Raw genomic sequence first — 9,534 nt, 5'->3', positions numbered from 1 at the left:
CATTGACCCGAGACATAAAGAGGTTAGTGAGGAACCTGAGAATATCCCTTCCCTTCTCCCTGCTTACAGACTGCACCAGGGCTTTTCTGAGCTGGTCTTTAGGACCTGCAGACAGGGAGATGTCCCCAGAGCTGTCCCCATCCCCGCGAGGTGTCTGCAGGGCAGAGCTGGGCACACAGCGGGTGGGATGGGGTCTGTGAGCATGGACGGGAGGAGACGTGGGGACAGAGAAAGAGCTGCTGGCAGGGACAGCTGCAGGCAGCAGGGACATGGGCAGGCGGTGAGAGGGAGCTGCTCCCTCCCTGCCATCCCCTGCAGGGCAGGCGCCTTCCTTGCAGCAGCCCCTGGTCTCCTCTTCCCCTCACAGCTTCTGTCATGGCATGTATAATCTGGGGGAGGTGAGAATATGGGGTGTCTGAACCCTACATCTCAGTGGAAGTAGACACATTTGCTGCAGGCCCCCTCCACCTTCCTCCACGGAAGCAGGCACAGAATCACAGAATCATAGAATATCCCGAGTTGGAAGGGACCCACAAGGATCAGCGAGTCCAGCTCCTGGCTCCACAGAGGTCTTACCCCCACATTCCTACCATACGACAAGGAGCACATTCCAAAGGCTTCTTGCACTCCAGAGCTCTTTTCCCTCTGCTGGCTGTGCCGGGCAGATGGCACAGGGGTGTGAGGACAGGCTCTACCTCACCGACACCGCAGCCTCGGCACCGCGTTGGGTCCGCCCTGCCTGCCCATGCCTGCTTCTCTCCCTTGCCCAGCGTGGCAGCTGCTGGTGCCTGATTCTGACGGGGAGTGCTGTGCACGGAGGGTGAGGCAGGAGGAGATGCTCCCTGCTCTCTCTGCCAGACACCGGTGGTCTGTGAGCTGATTTCCTCTCTCAGGGTGGGGAATAGAGAAGACACACACGGAGTCACACGGCCAAACACCCCTCACTCAACAGAGGGATCCCCTTCCCTGGAACCCTCCTCCAAGCACATGGCTCTGATGGCACCTCTGTGTACCACTGCTCTGGAGCAGAGGTGGCCCATTGGGAGCTGCTGGGCAGAGGCATCTGCAGTGTACAGGACACTCAGCCAGCACAGAGCAGGGCTCCAGAAAGGGAAATAGACACGAGGTCCTCTTGGAAAAAGGGAATGTAGGGCTTTAATTGGGAATTAATTGAATTTTGCTCACAGACTTTACTCATAACACTCTATCTTTCCTTTTTTTTTTTTTTTTTTTTTTTTTTTGTCATTTGGCAGTGTCCATGACCAAAGACAGGAAATGCCCAACAGCAGCTCTGTGAGCGAGTTCCTCCTGCTGGCATTCGCAGACACGCGGGAGCTGCAGCTCCTGCACTTCGGGCTCTTCCTGGGCATCTACCTGGCTGCCCTCCTGGGCAACGGCCTCATCCTCACCGCCGTAGCCTGCACCACCGCCTCCACACCCCCATGTACTTCTTCCTCCTCAACCTCGCCCTCCTCGACCTGGGCTGCATCTCCACCACTCTGCCCAAAGCCATGGCCAATGCCCTCTGGGACACCAGGGCCATCTCCTATCAAGGGTGTGCTGCACAGGTCTTTTCTTTTGTCTTCTTGATGTCAGCAGAATTTCCTGTTCTCACTAGTCATGTCCTATGACCGCTACGTTGCCATCTGCAAGCCCCTGCACTACGGGAGCCTCGTGGGCAGCAGAGCTTGTGCCCAGATGGCAGCAGCTGCCTGGGGCAGTGGCTTTCTCAATGCTGTCCTGCACACGGCCACTACATTTTCCCTGCCCCTCTGCCAAGGCAATGCTGTGGACCAGTTCTTCTGTGAGATCCCCCAGATCCTCAAGCTCTCCTGCTCAGATGCCTACCTCAGGGAAGTTGGGGCACTTGTGTTAGTGTTTCTTTAGCCTTTGGTTGTTTTGTTTTCATTGTGGTGTCCTATGTGCAGATCTTCAGGGCAGTGCTGAGGATGCCCTCTGAGCAGGGCCGGCACAAAGCCTTTTCCACATGCCTCCCTCACCTGGCCATCGTCTCCCTCTTTATCAGCACTATCATGGTTGCCTACCTGAAGCCCCCCTCCATCTCCTCCCCATCCTGGACCTGGTGGTGTCATTTCTGTACTCGGTGGCTGCCTCCAGCAGTGAACCCCCTCATCTACAGCATGAGGAACCAGGAGCTGAAAGCCACACTGAAGAAACTGATTCTAGCTGTAGTATTTACTTAGTAAGGAACTGTCTATCTCTCTTTTCTAGCTTAACTCAAGTTAATCTCAGGCAAGTTGTGACCCTTATGTACAGCATTTGTCCTGGTTTCAGCGTAGGACAGAGTTAATTTTCCTCCTAGTAGCTGGCAGGGTGTTATGTTTTGGATTAGGATGAGAAGAGCGCTGATAACATGCTGATGTTTTAATTGTTGGAGAGCAGTGCTTACACCAAGCCAAGGACTTTTCAGCTTCTCGCTCTGTCCTGCTAGCGAGCAGGCTGGGGGTGCAGCAGGAGCTGGGAGGGGACAGACCCAGGACAGCTGACCCAACTGGCCACAGGGGTATTCCATACCATCTGGCGTCATGCTGAACAATATAATATGGGGGGGGCTGTCCTGGGGTGGGGGGGCCGGCTGCTCGGGGATAGGCTGGGCATCGTTCAGTGGGTGGTGAGCAATTGCATTGTGCATCACTTGTTTCGTACACATTACTATTAGTATTAGTATTAGTATCCTTTCTTTCCTGTCCTAATAAACCCTTTGTATTTATCTGAACCCACAAGTTTTTCATTTCTTTCTAATTCTCTCCCCCCATCCTAGAGAGAGAGGGGAAGGATGAGCGAAACTCTACAATGATTTCGTAGAGGTAAGAGGCTTCAGGTAATGTTGATGCTGCTTTAACACTGAATTAAAACATTGATGTAAGGCCTTTACCCAATTTTAAAGAGTAACCTAAATCCCTAAACCTAAATGCTACTCCAACACCCTGAGAGGAATCCACTAGTCTAATGCCTGAAGCCATGAAGCAAAACTCAGCCCATAGCCCATTCCCTTGCCTTTACTCTTGTGCTCACCCTAATCCCTACCTTCAACACCAGCATTAAAATCCTCTATTAAACCTAGACTTCTCGGCAGACGTAGAAAAAAAACTATTCCAAAAAGCTTGCCCATAACCTAACCACAGACCTGACACCCTAAGCTGAACAACACATTTGCTAAATTTCTAACCCAGAAAAGTGAGCCCTAGCCCCAAAGAGACTAGAGAGCTCAGCTCTGCCTCAGGATGTCCTGCCCCAGCAGGAGGAATGTGACTGTGGCAGGGACTGTGAGGTCACTTCTGTCTCTGCAGCTGATAGGGCAGCAGCAGGAACGTGTCACGGAAAGGGACTGTGAGGTCCCTTCTGTCTGTAGGTGGCACGTCACCCTTGGCTTCTCCCTGGGATCGGCACTTTGGGGCTGACATGTGCCAGTGGCCCTGCTAGGCCAGCAGAAGGCCCCTGCTTGGCATGCTGACTGTGGGATCCCCTCTGCCTCCATCCCCAGGAGGACCCAGACAGAAAGAAGGCCCGCATGGGGGTTGTCCTGTCCCTTCTGCTTGAGTCCAGCACTGGACAGCACGAGGCACAAGGCTTGGCTGTGTCTAGCCAAGAAGCTGCAAGGCCAGCAGCAGGCCCAGGGCTTGGGAGATGCTGGCGAGGTGACTACTGTCTGCTTGGCTGACAGGCCGCAAGGAGCCTGATGGGTTGGGATGCCTACTTCAGGAGTGGTTTCCACGCTGATGGAGCTTTCTTTGGTAGTAGGAAAGAGCAGGAGAGAAAAAACTGCCACAAAGTACAACTTGGAATGGTGGCCACAAGGATGAAGAAATGTCCCTTAAAGGGCAGTGCTGTGCTGTCAGAGGTCACTCAGAGATCAGACCCTAGCTTTGTGTTTCAAGGAAGAGCTGGTGAGGGTTGATGAGACACTGGTGAAACGATGGAAATGCCGGGATGAGAGCTAGGTGGTGGACAGAGATGGGTGTCTGCAGACTTCAAGGAAATAGGGCAAAGAGTGGGACAGCAGAGGAAAGCCTGCAGAGGAAAACGGCAGAGGGTGCTGGCAAGAAGGGAAGACCCCAACAGCCCTGACGTTTTTGTCCCTTTGGCTAGAGCTTCTGAGGAGACGAGATATAGGTCATTGCAATGGGGCCTCACTGCTTCCTTGATACCCTGTGCAGGGGTGGGGAGGTGTCATAATGAAGTTCTTCTCATGGCATCACACTGCCCACCACATCATACAGAGCCCAAGAAGAGCCCTGAGCCAGACGTGGGGGTGCAGGATCTCCCCTCCCAGTGGCTGGGGTCAGGCCTTGGCCCTTCTGCTTCACCAAAACCAACCAAGACTTTTCTCAGCACAGCGCTTTGCCTGTCTGCAATCATGGCCTCCAATTATCTGCCCTAACAAGTCCCTGGGGAGGCTTTCTTAGTAACAGCCCTCAGTGGGCCCATTAATACTCCAAGTCACTGCAACTTTTCCTTCTGACTTTACCTTCTCAAGCAGTTACATCATTCTCCTCTCAGTACCTGAGCTTCATAGACTGAGCACCAAAATACACCATGGAACTCATTAAAATGCAGAACGTCCTAAGCAGCCATGTCTCTCCCACAGTTTTCTTCACGTCTTCAAGACTTGTGCAGCTAATTGGAGAGCTTTCATGGTGTAGTTAAGGAGGAAGATTTCAAAGAGCATCTAATAGAAATCTTTCCTCCTTTTAAAGGCTGAATTGTGTTGCATTTCAGTTTGGAACATCATTTTCCTATAGATATTGGTCAAGGGTTACTCCTTTGAAGCCCTGCTTAGGTAGGAAGAGCAGGGGTTTTCCTATGTAAAAACAAACAGCAGGAAATCATGCTGCAATTTTCAAAAAAAAATAAAAAATAAAAAGTTGAAATTCCTAATTTTTTAGCCTCCAGTGAAGTTTACCTTCCCAAAAGGATGACTGTGCATGATCTATTTTACACTGATTAATAGGAAATTTAAAATAATTGTGTTAATATTAACCCATATCATACTAATTCAATGATAAATGATGAGTTTCTTGCTAAGGAAACCATTAGACAGACCGCTGAGAGGTGGGCGAGCTGGAACTCACTGAAACTCAAAGCAGCAACTGGGTTGGTGAGAGCGGTCTGAATGATCAAAGAGTAAGGGGAGGGCAAATGATGAGAACCATGGGAAGTGCATGGGTCCAGACAGGCAGCTGGAAAGGGGACATTCTGCAGGGTCTGTGTAATCAAGTCAGGTTTTGTGCCTGGAAGGTGAGGGAGCACACCATGATAGACAAATCGATGACAAAGCAAGTACAGGTGAACACCAGTATTTCTTCTCCTGCGATGAATATAGATCATGGAAATTCTCATTTCTTCGTGATAGAAATTACACTTCACGTGAGACTTTTTACAGAAGGGATTGAATCATTTGACCTGATGAGTGTTTGCTTTATTAGTTGAGTACTAAAAAAATTACTGGGTATTGAGGTAGAACTTTGCTGTCTGACCATAAGCATAACCAGGGAAAACCTCCTGTGGCCACATTCTGTTTGAGGCACTTCCCTGGACTGGCAGATGTCAGAAAAGACCTGCAGGAGACCGGAGCCCTTTGGGAAAATCAGGTGGAGCCAGGTGGAGTTCCCAGGGCACCTCCACTGCCAGCAGTGGTCTTTGTCCCTGTAACTGCAGCCCAGCCCAGCACAGGAAACCCCTTCAAAGACAACACCCTAGTTCAGTGGGTTCCTGGGATTGACCTAAATTTGAAACGGCCATTGGGAACCTGAGATACTTTCCCTTATTCCTGCTAGACACTTGAACATGCATTTACCTTCCTGGGTCATCTTTAGCAAACTCAGGCTGCAAAACTCAAGTATAGCACGCTTCAAATGGCTGAGCCAGAAGCCATCAGCTTGCCCCACTTTGGAAATGGTCCCTGTGCAACTGAGGTTTTGAAAGTGAAAATGTGAAATGACCCGTCAGGTCAATGCGCAGAGTAAGGGAAAGTCACACATATTGTGCTGGAGTAGCAGAAGGCAAAAAGCCTCAGCCATTGTGCCTCAGAATGATCAAGGAGACCTAATCCAGTTCATCTGTGAGATAAAGCAGAGTGAAGGACTTTGAGTTGTGTCCTAACATGAAGAAGGACGTACATCACTGCTGAAGGAGCTGTCTTTTTGTGCCACCACCAATGCCAATTACACAAGAACTACATCAAATAAAGGTAACAAGCCCCACCGTGGCTCTGTCACCCCACAGGGCAGGGGAGGGGGAGCTGACAGCCAAGGGATGCAATTCGGTGCAGGAGGTGGGGCCCAGCAGAGACAAGGAGCCAAGGCAGTAGCTGGGGGAGGCCAGGAGAAGCAGCCCAAGGGGTGGTGCTGCTTGTGAGGACACGTTTGTGCCAGCAGCCTGAGTGGGCAGCAGCTGTGCGCAGGGGAGGGGAGGCCAGGAAGCGCATGCCAAGAGCGCTCCTGTCAGCAGAGACAAGGCTGGGGCCGAGGGCAAGGGGAGGGGCAGGCCCAGGGCAGGGGGCTGCAAGGGCCATGCTGCCTGCCCCTGCAGCAGCCGCACTGGCCCTCAGCAGATGTGCTGGCTGGCACACACGGGGAGGTGCTGGCGTGCATCAGAGAGCAGCAAGGAGGGCGCTGGAGAGGGCCGGGGCGAGGCGTGTGGCAGAGCCCCATGCAGGGGCTGGCTGGGGGTCCCCTCTGCTGCAGCCAGGGCACGCGGCGTGGCAGGAGGAGGGCTCCCTGTGCACCACGGGGCAGAGCCTGGCCCTGGGCTCTTCCTGACGTCCCTGCAGCTCCTGGCAGGCTGCGGTGAGGTGCCCCTCAGCCTTCCCTCCTGTGCTGCCAGGGCACACGGCTGCCTCCTGCCCAGCTCACTGCCCACCAAGAACGTCCGTTGGGGCTGCTTCCCAAGCTGGGCCTTGCCCAGGGTCAGTCCCCTGCAGGGGCAGAAACTGGCCCTTGTCCTGGTGGCTTTTCATGGCCTTCCCCTCAATACATGCTCTTCTCATGCTTGATCTCTTTTACTGAATTCAGAGGCCTAGGAGAACTTTTTGGTACAGACTACCGCAGAAAAACCTTCGAGTCCCTCAGCCACATCTCTGCTTTGCCTCCACATTGCAGCTGGGCTCTTAAATCCCACAACCTCTGCTGTACCTGAAGAGAAATCATGAGAAACAAGAGTCACAGAAAATGACTACCTGCTGGTTCCTTTATTTCCTTAAATAAAAAGAGCTTATCAGCACTTGTACATGAGCTCTTTGTGTTCAAAAACAAAACAAAACAACAACAACAACAAAAGGTAGAACAAGTGAGGTTAAGAACAAATATTTTAATTGGAATAATATTGCAAAGAATGAAAGTCAATTTTGAAATACATGAGCAAAGGTGTTTCTGCCTTGCCCGGGTATATGTGAGGAAGATGTGCAGGTACCTCACTGATGGGGAAATGCTGTATATTAGAATAACATCCTCAGTGCCTCCTTTAGCTCCTTGTTCCTCGTGCTGTAGAAGAGGGTTTCACTGCTGGAGGCAACACTGAGTACAGAGCTGAAACCACCAGGTCCAGGCATGGGGAAGAGATGGAGGGGGGCTTCAGGTAGGTGAATATGGCAGTGCTGACAAACAGGCCTCCAACTAGACTCTGCTCCACTAAGCACAACCCTCTGAACTCTGCCATCCAGCCAGCTCACAATCCACCTCACTGACCACTCATCCATCCCACACTTCCTGGGCTGGCCTGTGAGGGTGTTATGGGAGACAGTGCTGAAAGCCTTGCTGAAGTCAAGGTACACAACATCCACTGCTCTCCCTCACCCACTCAGCTAGTCGCTCCATCATAGAAGGCTATCAAGTTGGTGGAGCACGGTTTCCCTTGGTGAACCCCTGCTGACTACTCCTGATCACCTTCTTCTCCTCCACATGCTGGAGATAACCTCCAGGATGAGCTGTTCCGTCGCCTTTCCAGGGATGGAGGTGAGGCTGACCGGGCTGTAGTTGCCTGGGGCCTCCTTCTTGCCCTTCTTGAAGACCGGCATGACATGAGCTTTCTTCCAGTCTTCAGGCACCTCTCCTGGTCTCCATGACCTTTCAAAGGTGATGGAGAGTGGGCCAGCAGTAACATCCGCCAGCTCCCTCAGCACTCATGGATGTATGCCATCGGGGTCCACGGACTTGTGGGTGTCAGGTTTGCCTAAGAGATCTCTGAGCTGATCCTCTTCAACCAAGGGAAAGTCCTCGTTTCTCCAGAGTTCCTCCCTTGTCTCTAAGGTTAGGGATTCTGGAGGGCGGGTCTTAGCAGTGAAGGCTGAAGCAAAGGAGGCATTCAGTAATTCTGCCTTCCTTTTGTCCTTTGTCACCAGGGCACCCACCTCATTAAGCAGTGGGCCCACATTTTCCTTTGTCTTCCTTCTGCACCTGATGTGTTTGAAACAGCCCTTTTTGTTGTCCTTGACACCCCTTGCAAGATTTAACTCCAAATGGGCCTTGGACTGCCCTGTCGCTTCCCTGCATCCTCGGACAATGTCCCTATATTCTTCCCGAGTGGCTTGTCCCCTTTTCCACATTATGTATGCTTCCTTCTTCCATTTCAGTCACTCCAGGATCTCCTTGATCATCCAAGCAGGTCTCCTGCCCCCTTTGCCTGACTTTTTGCTCAAAGGAATACACAGCTCTTGAGCTTGGAGGACTTGGAGGTCAGGGCGCTATTGCTGCCGGTGCACCGTTGTGGCAGCCATCGGCACCTGCTCTGCTTCGGCTCTCAGCAACCCCACGACAGAAGGGTCCTGCGCGAGACCAGGCAAGGCAGACAACTATTTGACGTTCTCTCTATTCAAGGCAGTTATGCCAACAGCCCTCTGGTACCCTTTTGCTTAGTTGTTTACCCTTGGAAAAAGCCAGAAACACAGCCTGGAGGCATGTCGTTAGGGTTACCCAATGATGTTCACGTTACTCAAGAGCTATCATGACTGGCCCCAAAGAAAGAAGGGGAAGGTGCCCTGCCTTGTGCCCTCCACCAAGTGGATTCATGAGTGTCGTACCAGTAGCACCTCAAATAGTATTTATTGGTGCAGATTTAGGGAAAGCGTAACAAGCCCATATTTGCTTTCCTAGTGGTAACTTATAAGTTTCTTGCAACATGTAGTTGTTTTACAGGTAGGGATTTGTAGCAATTTGTAATAAAGACGTTCATGAAAACAGAGCAACGAGGTGTCCGTGTCCTTGTGTACTATGGAATCCTACCAACCTCCTGCTGCGATCCATGGGCAGGCTGTCCCTCCTAGGTCCTGAGGATCGTTACTGTGATGCCCTTGGAGTGGTCCTGAGAGCTGCAGGAGCAACCACAGACCTGGGGCTTGGTGACAGCCCTTTGCTGCAGAGAACAGACCCAACCACAGGGGCTGGACCCCTTCAGATGCCCCAGTGCCATGAAACTGGCTTTTTTTCTGCTCAGGTCTGCTGCTCCCTCACACACAGCCAGGCCTGTGGCTCATCTCCCTGTGGAGGAGGAGGAGGCAAAGCGCTGCTGGTGCGCGAG

This window comes from Cygnus atratus, chromosome 31 (assembly GCF_013377495.2).
Source record: "Cygnus atratus isolate AKBS03 ecotype Queensland, Australia chromosome 31, CAtr_DNAZoo_HiC_assembly, whole genome shotgun sequence".
In the NCBI taxonomy this organism is placed as follows: domain Eukaryota; kingdom Metazoa; phylum Chordata; class Aves; order Anseriformes; family Anatidae; genus Cygnus; species Cygnus atratus.
Note: the sequence above shows the minus strand (reverse complement) of the source record.